We start from the raw sequence: 13,265 nt of genomic DNA on the forward strand, positions 1-13,265 counted from the left end.
TATTTGTATTTTTCGCTCATATTTAATTTTAAACTTAGTTTTTGCCATAGTCATTTTTACTCCTAGATTTTTAGGCTTTGCCGTAGAATTCCTTAAGTGCTTTTTCTTTAGACTAAGATTTAAGTGCTTTAGAATTTTGCGATGTCTTTTTAAGTTTTAGTTTCTTTTTAAGTTAATTCCATTTGGGATTTAGTTTTTCTTGTAAGCTTTAATATTTTTAGACACCTTTTACTATGTACCAATTATCATTCCAATTAGTAATTTCAATTTGCGATTATAATTTTAAGTTAGTTGTAGTAATAAGGTTAGGTTAGTCAAGTATTTTTAAGTTTTATAAGTTTCTTTTATTTTTCCGTCACCTTTTATTTTTCAACCATTTTTCTTTTTCGACCTTTTTCGACGAACTCTTTTTCTTTCTTATTTCTCGCTATTCTAGTTTTAGGACATAGATTTTTATTCTACTTCTTATCTAATTTTCTTAAAATTACGAAAATTTATTTTAACTGGTTAAATTAATAGACATCAAAATTTTCTGGTTCGTAGTAATAGTTGGATTTGTAGGTGGACCGGGTTATTGGAGCCAAACAGTCCTCAATTATATTGAGACCAAACGAATCCTGCCCCTCTGCTGCATCTTTTGGCTATTCGAAACGTGGGCAAAATCAGAAAAGTCTATTGATTGGATAACTTATTATAATTTTTCTTTCCTTTTAAAAACTAATAGGATATTCAGTGAATGCACCGAGCAAGACGTTCACCACCTTTTGTACGTTCACCACCTGTAACTAGATCAAGACATTTAGCAAATGTAACCGCCGTTGATTTTTCTTTAGAATCGTCATCCAGTCGACCAAGTACTTCAGTTCAAATTTCCGATAATCCATTTTTTTGAACCTGACCTCACAATTGAGAATCCGGAGAATATTCAAGAACGGTTCGTAGATCCTGAACCACTAAACTTTCCTCCGGAGCCACCAATCATTCAAACAGAGATTGTTGAGGAACGAAACATTAAATCAGAATCCTCTAGTGATTTCGATTCAACAAATTCAATTATGGAGAATCTGGAACCTTTAAGTATGGAAGACCGAATGAGAGCTAAACGCACTGGCCAAGGTCACGCAATTACTCATCCAGACATTAATGCGCCAGATTATGAAATCAAAGGACAAATTCTACACATGGTGACTAATCAATGCCAATTTAGTGGTGCGCCGAAGGAAGATCCAAATGAACATCTACGTACCTTTAATAGGATCTGCACACTATTTAAAATAAGAGAAGTGGAGGATGAACAGATATATCTCATGTTATTTCCCTGGACTTTAAAGGGAGAAGCCAAAGATTGGTTGGAATCGTTACCTGAAGGGGCGATTGATACATGGGATGTTTTAGTTGACAAATTTCTTAAACAATTCTTTCCTGCATCTAAAGCCGTAAGACTTCAAGCAGAAATTGTTACGTTTACACAGAAAACAAATGAAACTCTATATGAGGCATGGACAAGATATGGAAAGTTGTTAAGAGGATGTCCGCAACATGGTTTAGACACCTGTCAAATAGTACAAATATTCTACCAAGGATGCGACATCACTACAAGGAAAGACATAGATATAGCAGCTGGTGGTTCTATTATGAAGAAAACCGAAACTGATGCTTACAAAATTATTGATAACACTGCTTCCCACTCACATGAGTGGCATCAAGAAAAAGATATCATTAGATCATCTAAAGCAGCTAGAGCCGATTCTAGCCATGACTTAGATTCCATTTCTGCAAAGATAGATGCTGTGGAGAGACGAATGGAAAAGATGACTAAAGATATTCACTCAATACGAATTAGTTGTGAGCAGTGTGGAGGACCACATTTGACAAAAGATTGTCTCAGTATTGAATTAACAATGGAACAAAGAGAGAATATTTCATACATAAACCAAAGGCCTGGAAATAATTATCAGAATAGTTATCAACCGCCAAGACCGATTTACAATCAAAACCAGAATTATAACTGAAATATTCCATACAACAACCAACAAGGTCCTAGCAATCAACAAGTATCCAATAATACTTACAATCAGCAACGACCTAGTTTTCAAAACAAACCACCACAACAAACCGATGATAAAAAGCCGAATTTAGAAGATATGATGACGAAGCTAGTTGAAACTCAAACGCAGTTTTTCACATCTCAGAAACAAACTAATGAACAAAATGCTCAAGCATTTAGAAATCAACAAGCTTCTATTCAAAATCTAGAACAAGAAGTGAGTAACCTAGCAAGGTTAATAGGTGAAAGAAAACCGGGAAGTCTACCTAGTGATACAAATGCTAACCCCCGGAATGAAACAGCTAAAGCCATTACCACAAGAAGTGGTACAACACTTAAACCACCGGAAATACCTGTAACTTCTGATGAAACTATTCCTACTCCACAAGAACCACAACCTGAACAAGATAAGGAAAAAGAACCGGTAGTTGAAAAGGTTAATGAAGATAACACAGTTAAGGATAAACCTTATGTTAAACCATACCAACCACCACTTCCTTACCCGAGTAAAATGAAGAAAGATAAACTTGAAGCCGAGCAATCCAAATTTTTGGATATGTTTAAACAGATAAATGTAAATCTTCCTTTCATTGATGTGATTTCAGGAATGCCTAGATATGCTAAATTCTTGAAAGATCTAATTTCAAATAGAAAGAAAATGGAAGAACTCTCGGCTGTTACTATGAATGCTAATTGTTCAGCAGTGCTGTTGAATAAGATACCAGAAAAACTATCTGATCCAGGAAGTTTCACAATTCCATGTTTTCTGGGTAGTCTTAGTTCAATAGAAGCATTGGCAGACTTAGGTGCTAGTATAAATCTAATGCCGTATTCACTATACGCTAAACTAGACCTTGGAGAATTGAAACCAACAAGAATAAGCATACAACTAGCCGATAGATCAATAAAATATCCTAGAGGGATAATGGAGAACATGCTAGTTAAAGTTGGTAATTTAGTATTTCCAGTAGATTTTGTTGTTTTGGACATGGAAGAAGATTCTCAAGTTCCTCTCATATTAGGAAGACCATTCTTAAACACGGCTAAAGCAATGATAGACGTGTTCGGTAAGAAATTAACCCTAAGTATAGAGGATGAGAGTGTTACCTTTTTAGTTGATAGAGCAATGCAACAACCGCAATCTGCAGATGATACATGTTATTATATTCAAACTATAGATGCACATGCAGAATTATTAGAAGAATTTCCAGAATTACAAGGAACAGGAGAATGTTCTTTAGGAGAAGGTAATGAACCAATTGATGAAGCTGAAATGTTAGCTACACTAATAGCTAATGGATATGAACCAACAACAGAAGAAATTCAAATGCTAAAAGAAGAAGACAGATATCGATATAAATCATCGATAGAAGAACCTCCGAAATTAGAGTTAAAGCCACTTCCAAACCATTTGGAATACGCTTATTTACATGGTGAATCTGAATTACCTGTAATAATATCGTCTTCTCTTACTGAAAATGAGAAATCACAACTCATTTCTGTGTTGAAAGCTCATAAACCAGCCATTGCATGGAAGATTCATGATATTAAAGGAATAAGTCCTTCGTATTGCACACATAAAATCCTTATGGAAGAAGGTCATAAAACGTATGTGCAACGCCAACGAAGACTAAATCCTAATATGCAAGATGTAGTAAAAAAAGAGATTATTAAACTGCTAGATGCAGGTTTAATTTATCCAATTTCTGATAGTTCTTGGGTAAGCCCAGTTCAATGCGTGCCTAAGAAGGGTGGCATGACTGTCATTACAAATGAGAAAAATGAGCTTATTCCTACTAGAACTGTAACAGGATGGCGTGTGTGTATTGATTATAGAAAATTAAATGACGCCACCAGAAAAGATCACTTTCCCTTACCTTTCATAGATCAAATGTTGGAAAGATTAGCCGGAAATAGTTACTATTGTTTTCTAGATGGATTTTCCGGATATTTTCAAATTCCAATAGCACCCGAGGACTAAGAGAAAACCACATTCACGTGCCCTTATGGTACTTTTGCTTACAAACGCATGCCATTTGGACTTTGTAACGCCCCTGCAACCTTTCAAAGGTGTATGATGGCGATTTTTCATGACATGATAGAAGAATGCATGGAAGTTTTCATGGATGACTTTTCAGTCTTCGGTGATACATTTGAATCATGTCTAGTTAATCTGGAACGAATGCTTCTTAGATGCGAAAAATCAAATCTAGTACTTAATTGGGAGAAATGCCAGTTCATGGTTAAAGAAGGCATCGTTCTTGGACATAAAATTTCAAAAGAAGGAATTGAAGTGGATAGAGCTAAAGTAGATGTAATTGCTAAACTTCCACATCCCACCAATGTTAGAGGAGTTAGGAGTTTTCTAGGGCATGCCGGTTTTTACCGACGTTTCATAAAAGATTTTTCTAAAATTGCCACTCCTATGAATAAACTCCTAGAAAAGGATGCTCCATTCATCTTTTCAGATGAGTGTATCAAATCTTTTAATATTCTTAAAGAAAAACTCACTAATGCACCGATCATGATAACACCAAATTGGAATCTACCATTTGAACTAATGTGCGATGCAAGTGATTTTGCAATGGGAGCCGTTTTAGGACAAAGGATTAAAAAACGATTTCAACCTATATATTATGCTAGTAAGATGTTACAAGGAGCACAAACGAACTATACAACTACTGAAAAAGAACTCCTTGCTATTGTATTTGCTTTTGACAAATTTCGATCATATCTCGTTCTAGCAAAAACGGTGGTCTATACCGACCATTCTGCTCTTAGATACCTATTTTCAAAACAAGATGCTAAACCAAGATTAATCCGTTGGATCTTACTCTTACAAGAGTTTGATATTGAAATCCGAGATAAAAGAGGAGCAGAAAATCTCGCCGCTGATCATCTTTCTCGTCTTGAAAATCCCGAATTAGAAGTTCTAAATGAATCAGCCATACAAGACAACTTTTCTGATGAATATCTATTGAAGATAGATTATAAAGAAATCTCATGGTTTGCAGACTATGCAAATTATTTAGTATGTGGATTCCTTGAAAAAGGATTATCGTACCAAAGACGAAAGAAATTCTTCAGTGATATAAAACACTATTTCTGGGAAGATCCACATCTGTTTAAAAGTTGTCCCGATGGAATAATACGCCGATGTGTATTTGGAGATGAAGCTAGTAAAATTTTAAACCATTGTCACACAGGACCAACAGGAGGGCATTATGGGCCTCAACTAACAGCAAGAAAAGTTTATGAAGCTGGATTCTATTGGCCTACAATTTACAAAGACGCACACCTTCTTTGCAAATCCTGTGATGCATGTCAAAGGGTCGGAAAAATAAGTCAACGTGATGAAATGCCACAAAATGTCATCCAAGTATGTGAAGTATTTGACATTTGGGGTATTGACTTTATGGGTCCATATCCAAAATCTCATAATAATCTATATATACTCGTAGCCATTGATTATGTATCTAAATGGGCGGAAGCACAAGCTGTAACATCCTTGAATCGGGCCTAGTTGAAATGGTCTATTTTGCCGTTGTGCGGTTTTATATGTTTTTATTTTAATTAACATTTATTGTTATTTGATGACGTGGTTATGACCAGTTTGTGACAAGGGTCACAGAACATGTTTGTTTATTTAATTTGGACTTCGTTTGGGTTGCCAAATGATGTATGAAAGATATCAGATAACTAATAAATACCCGTGTGTTGTGATGTATGAGTTTTAAGACTCATAAGTGTTTGGTGGGAGGGTTATTCTTCCATTTTCTAGAAAATTCCCCAAACCAACCCGTACTTCACCTTCTCCACCTATCAAACCCTAATTCCAAATTCTTGTACTAGAGCTCAAATCGTTCATAACTTTGTGTTCTCTGCGATTTACTGATTCTTTTAAGGTAAGGTTTGTATCATTTCTTGATCTAATCTTTGAGAAATTGAAGCTTTTGTGTTAGTTTTTATTAAAAGTATAAATTGGGTCAAAATGGGTTGATTTGATGTTGTTTGAGTCCAAATCTTGTGGGTTTATGTTTCTTGATGATTAGTGTATCAGATTTGGTAAGTTTTGAGGTTAAAAACGAGCTCTAGATCGAGAATTGGATGAATTTGGTTGAAACCCGTCACTTTGGTAGCTGCTACTGCAGATGAACTACCCTCGGCCGATGGTCTCTGACCATCGACCGATGGAGTGAGACGATCGGTCGACGGACTAGACGATCGACCGATGGTGGAAGTCCTTCGACGAACGGTTGAAAATTTAACGATCGACCGATGGTGTAGTCCACCGGCCGATGGAGTAGTGACGATCGGCCGATAGTCTCTGACGATCGACCGATGGTCTTAGACAGTGAAAGTTTTACTAAGTGTTGATTTCTAGCCGTTATGCTGTCCGTTTGTATTTTGAGATTTTGATGTAAATTTCAAAAGTGCACAAGTGTTAAGGAGAAAAATTTTAGCGGACAGATTTTCTGACAAAATTTCTATATTTGTGTTATTTGGTGTTTATGGACATAAACTAACTCGTGTATATGTATTTCTCGGGAGAAAAGGAGACAGAGAAGGTTCAGTGATTAGATAGCTGAACACCTTCTCATTTGCTGGTAATCGGTGAGTGGGACTGACTGTGGAATATAGTATAGAGTAGCATGTTATATTATGACTGCCATGCTAGTTAGTTGTACTTATTGATACAGTTAGTTCGTTTATTGTGATGACTGCATGTTAGTTGATGCTTGTCTGCTGGAGCCCAGTGCGTCCCTATTGTGTGGTAGCCTCGGTAGGAGAGATCAACCTGCGGGTTGGGTTCCTCTGTGGTAGCCTAGACAGCCGTGGTGTATATATATGTGAATGACGCGTCCGTCGCGTGTGGATTATGTATATACATACGGTGGTGGAGGAACTTCTGGTAAGCCCCAGCCCAATCAACTGGTGGTTAATGGTTTGGCCGAGCCGCCAGAGTCTCTGTAGACGGCACTTGGGTGATGTTTGTGTGTTAGCTCTTTGTGACATGATTAGTATAACTGTTCTGTATACTATTGCCTGTGGTTAGTCGTACTCACTTAGCTTCGTGCTAATTTCCCCTCCATCTCCTCCCTGCAGGTTATTAGCTTTTGTAGAGATGATGCTTTTGGGGAGAAGACGGGGCATGCTGATGTTATGTTTGACAGGAGCCAACTCTGATGTGTCTTTTCCTATAAAACTAAACTTTTGTTGAAACGTCACGTGACACCATATGTATTAGTTAAATGCTAGCTGTCAACTGTTTTGGTTATGTAATTATGATATGTTTATTTTATTATAATGGTTTAATTAACGTTAATGCTTCCGCCACGTATTTATAAAAAAAAAAAAAAATCAGCGGTGTCACACAAGCTCTCCCAACTAACGATGCACGAGTTGTAGTCAACTTTTTAAAACATCTTTTTGCAAGGTTTGGAACACCGAAAGCTTTAATAAGTGATCGGGGTACTCATTTCTGTAATAATCAACTTGAGAAAGTTCTTAAAAGATATGGAGTAACTCATAAAATCTCCACCGCATATCATCCACAAACAAGTGGACAAGTTGAAAACACCAACCGAGCTTTAAAACGTATTCTAGAGAAAACCGTAGGATCAAATCCAAAGGAATGGTCCATTAAATTGGAGGATGCACTCTGGGCTTTTAGAACAGCCTACAAAACTCCAATTGGAACCACACCTTTTAGACTTGTTTATGGAAAAGCATGTCATCTTCCAGTAGAAATTGAACACAAAGCATTTTGGGCTTTGAAGACATGTAATCTTGATTTACATGAAGCCGGACGTCTACGATTAAGTCAACTAAACGAATTAGAAGAATTAAGACATGAAGCATACGAAAATTCGTTAATCTATAAAGAAAGAACGAAGAAATGGCATGATAAAAGAATCAGAAGTTCAAAAGAATTTAAAGAAGGAGACAGAGTTCTTCTTTTCAATTCACGATTCAAGCTATTTCCTGGAAAATTGAAATCAAGATGGTCTGGACCATTCATGGTCAAAAGAGTTTTCCCATACGGAACGATAGAATTAATAAATTCAAATGGTATTGAATTTAAAGTTAATGCTCACAGAGTTAAACATTACATACATGGTCCAATGGAAGTCGACAACGAAGTTAATCACAATTTCGACACCACAGCTAACGAAGTGTGGGGAGAATCAAGTCTTTAAAGGATAATATGTATTTCTGTTAGAGTTAGATGGTCTGTTTTCATATAGTTCTCGAAAATGGAACCCGAATAGTCTTTCCCTAGCAGACCCTAAAGAACTAGTCTTCTCCCCCCATTCTGAATTTTTTATTTTTTTTTAGGTTTTTACAAAATGAAGACTGCCTGTGAACTAAACCATGGTCTAATGCTACACGCTTTAATCACTAAACGTAATAATGACATACTACCGAGTGAATTAGTATCAGTAATCAGAGAAAGAATGGACGGAGTTAGAAAAGAATCCAGATGCGAAGATAATAAGTTACAATTTGGTAAAGGAAAATCAAAATTCGCAGCGAAAAGAAGAGCACGACACCTAGAACGATGTCACAAATGCGAAAAATGGTCACATGGAGGTAAATGTTCAAATAATCAAACCTATTCAAATACCGAATTTGTTACTTTATGCAGAGACGGACCGTTCATATGTTTAGAAGAAAAGACACTGAATGCTCGAGGTTACGCCTATGTAGCCATGGAAAACCAATTAAACCGACTATCTTATGAATGGGATAGATCATATAACTAAGAAATCTATTTCACAGGTATGTCTGTACAGTTTTTATTTTATTTTATTTTATTTTTAACCTTTTGATAATAAACGCTAATTTGTTCGCTAAAAAGTATTAAATTGGTATTGAATAAAATTAGGTTTGGCGACCGAAATTATTGATATCATTCAAAAATTTATTACATCACTGCGAAATTTAACGTTTATTCTTAAGGTATAAATATCTTTAAACAATCAACCCAAAATATTTCAAAAATTCGTCATGAGTTAAATTAGGTTTTGGAACCGAAATTACTTTACCGAAAAGAGGGGCGCATATTTTTGATAATATTTGATTGATTAAAGTGGGATAAAAAGACAAAAAGATTTTTAATTTTATTTTTACCATGTTTTTAAAAATTAATATTTAAATCTTAAATTAATATTGTAAACTTTGTAAAAACAATATATTTAAAATTGTAAATATTTGAAAAAATTAATATAAGTTTGGTGTGAATTTTTAATTTTTAAAATATGAAATTTTAATTTTATGCATTTCAAATTTTAAGTTTGGTGTGAATTTTTAATATTAATTTTGAATTTTATATTTAAATTGTGTGAATTTAAAAACAAAAAAATTTACTTTATCTCATTAAGTTAAAAATATGATTTTTAAAATTCGTCGTAAGTTGAAGACTAGGTCTTTGAACCGAAATTGCTTTACCCGAGGGAGGGACGAGAACTTTTATTATCATTGTTTTTAATCTTATTGAATTAAAGTATGCCAAAAACATTAAAAAACCCAAAAATCTTAGCTTTTAAAACAATCGCTACAAAAAGACAAATTTTAAAATTTTGTCGAGGGACGGACTAGGACATCGATCCGAAACGACCTCGTCCTAAATAACAAAGGAAACAAAATTTTAAAATTAAGTACTTAATTGTTTTATAAGTTAATGATTATTTAAAAAAAAAAAAATATCAAACTCCGCGACTCGCGGAGTTTGGAGGTTTAATCCCCGCGAGTCGCGGGAGGACCAATTTACAGAAAAAAAATATAACGCAAGAACTGATCAGTCCAACCCCCAACTCAAAAATACAGCGAAAAACACTCCGAAAATACACCCAAAAACACCCCCAAAATCACAATTTTTAACCGTTAATCACCAAATTTTTTACTAAAATCATGTTGAGAAGGATGCTATCTAGGAATTACTCAAGAAAAACGGTAAATTTCTACACCTAAACACCATTTAATCCGAAATTAGTGTTCTTGAGCAATTTTTTCTCCATTTTGATTTTGATGCTTTTTAGTGTAATTAGGCTTAAATTGTTTATGTATTATGCTTGTATAACCTAGATTGATGCTGTTTAACATGATTAGAAGCCTTAAACTTCAAATTTTGAATAATCTAGGGTTTGTGTTGTAGTGACCCGAACTTTTCCATGTTTATATATATTAATTGAGATTGATATTTACATGATTAAATGTTTCCAACATGTTAATCAATCAAACTTGTTAAGACTTGATTAATTGAAATAGGTTTCATATAGACAATTGACCACCCAAGTTGACCGGTGATTCACGAACGTTAAAACTTGTAAAAACTATATGATGACATATATATGGTTATATATATAGTTAACATGATATTATGATAAGTAAACATATCATTAAGTATATTAACAATGAACTACATATGTAAAAACAAGACTACTAACTTAATGATTTTGAAACGAGACATATATGTAACGATTATCGTTGTAACGACATTTAATGTATATATATCATATTAAGAGATATTCGTACATCATAATATCATGATAATATAATAATTTAAAATCTCTTTTGATATTATAAACATTGGGTTAACAACATTTAACAAGATCGTTAACCTAAAGGTTTCAAAACAACATTTACATGTAACGACTAACGATGACTTAACGACTCAGTTAAAATGTATATACATGTAGTGTTTTAATATGTATTCATACACTTTTGAAAGACTTCAAGACACTTATCAAAATACTTCTACTTCACAAAAATGCTTACAATTACATCCTCGTTCAGTTTCATCAACAATTCTACTCGTATGCACCCGTATTCGTACTCGTACAATACACAGCTTTTAGATGTATGTACTATTGGTATATACACTCTAATGATCAGCTCTTAGCAGCCCATGTGAGTCACCTAACACATGTGGGAACCATAATTTGGCAACTAGCATGAAATATCTCATAAAATTACAAAAATATGAGTAATCATTCATGACTTATTTACATGAAAACAAAATTACATATCCTTTATATCTAATCCATACACCAACGACCAAAAACACATACAAACACTTTCATTCTTCAATTTTCTTCATCTAATTAATCTCTCTCAAGTTCTATCTTCAAGTTCTAAGTGTTCTTCATATATTCTACAAGTTCTAGTTACATAAAATCAAGAATACTTTCAAGTTTGCTAGCTCACTTCCGACCTTGTAAGGTGATCATCCAACCTCAAGAAATCTTTGCTTCTTACAGTAGGTTATCATCCTAATACAAGGTAATAATCATATTCAAACTTTGGTTCAATTTCTATAACTATAACAATCTTATTTCAAGTGATGATCTTACTTGAACTTGTTTTCGTGTCATGATTCTGCTTCAAGAACTTCGAGCCATCCAAGGATCCATTGAAGCTAGATCCATTTTTCTCTTTTCTAGTAGGTTTATCCAAGGAACTTAAGGTAGTAATGATGTTCATAACATCATTCGATTCATACATATAAAGCTATCTTATTCGAAGGTTTAAACTTGTAATCACTAGAACATAGTTTAGTTAATTCTAAACTTGTTCGCAAACAAAAGTTAATCCTTCTAACTTGACTTTTAAAATCAACTAAACACATATTCTATATCTATATGATATGCTAACTTAATGATTTAAAACCTGGAAACACGAAAAACACCGTAAAACCGGATTTACGCCGTCGTAGTAACACCGCGGGCTGTTTTGGGTTAGTTAATTAAAAACTATGATAAACTTTGATTTAAAAGTTGTTATTCTGAGAAAATGATTTTTATTATGAACATGAAACTATATCCAAAAATTATGGTTAAACTCAAAGTGGAAGTATGTTTTCTAAAATGGTCATCTAGACGTCGTTCTTTCGACTGAAATGACTACCTTTACAAAAATGACTTGTAACTTATTTTTCCGACTATAAACCTATACTTTTTATGTTTAGATTCATAAAATATAGTTCAATATGAAACCATAGCAATTTGATTCACTCAAAACGGATTTAAAATGAAGAAGTTATGGGTAAAACAAGATTGGATAATTTTTCTCATTTTAGCTACGTGAAAATTGGTAACAAATCTATTCCAACCATAACTTAATCAACTTGTATTGTATATTATGTAATCTTGAGATACCATAGACACGTATACAATGTTTCGACCTATCATGTCAACACATCTATATATATTTCGGAACAACCATAGACACTCTATATGTGAATGTTGGAGTTAGCTATACAGGGTTGAGGTTGATTCCAAAATATATATAGTTTGAGTTGTGATCAATACTGAGATACGTATACACTGGGTCGTGGATTGATTCAAGATAATATTTATCGATTTATTTCTGTACATCTAACTGTGGACAACTAGTTGTAGGTTACTAACGAGGACAGCTGACTTAATAAACTTAAAACATCAAAATATATTAAAAGTGTTGTAAATATATTTTGAACATACTTTGATATATATGTATATATTGTTATAGGTTCGTGAATCAACCAGTGGCCAAGTCTTACTTCCCGACGAAGTAAAAATCTGTGAAAGTGAGTTATAGTCCCACTTTTAAAATCTAATATTTTTGGGATGAGAATACATGCAGGTTTTATAAATGATTTACAAAATAGACACAAGTACGTGAAACTACATTCTATGGTTGAATTATCGAAATCGAATATGCCCCTTTTTATTAAGTCTGGTAATCTAAGAATTAGGGAACAGACACCCTAATTGACGCGAATCCTAAAGATAGATCTATTGGGCCTAACAAACCCCATCCAAAGTACCGGATGCTTTAGTACTTCGAAATTTATATCATATCCGAAGGGTGTCCCGGAATGATGGGGATATTCTTATATATGCATCTTGTTATTGTCGGTTACCAGGTGTTCACCATATGAATGATTTTTATCTCTATGTATGGGATGTGTATTGAAATATGAAATCTTGTGGTCTATTGTTACGATTTGATATATATAGGTTAAACCTATAACTCACCAACATTTTTGTTGACGTTTAAAGCATGTTTATTCTCAGTTGAATATTAAGAGCTTCCGCTGTTGCATACTAAAATAAGGACAAGATTTGGAGTCCATGTTTGTATGATATTGTGTAAAAACTGCATTCAAGAAACTGAATTCGATGTAACATATTTGTATTGTAAACCATTATGTAATGGTCGTGTGTAAACAGGA

General features: G+C 33.9%; 1 non-coding gene across 1 annotated transcript; it reads right to left on the reverse strand.

Annotated features, from left to right (window-relative positions):
• Nucleotides 1-1,439: 1,439 nt before the first annotated feature.
• On the reverse strand, nucleotides 1,440-1,546 carry LOC139903563 (small nucleolar RNA R71). The gene has a single exon (XR_011778374.1). It is a non-coding gene; the product is annotated as a small nucleolar RNA R71 (small nucleolar RNA).
• Between the last annotated feature and the right edge of the window lie 11,719 nt (nucleotides 1,547-13,265).

This window comes from Rutidosis leptorrhynchoides, chromosome 3, assembly GCF_046630445.1.
Source record: "Rutidosis leptorrhynchoides isolate AG116_Rl617_1_P2 chromosome 3, CSIRO_AGI_Rlap_v1, whole genome shotgun sequence".
In the NCBI taxonomy this organism is placed as follows: Eukaryota; Viridiplantae; Streptophyta; class Magnoliopsida; order Asterales; family Asteraceae; genus Rutidosis; species Rutidosis leptorrhynchoides.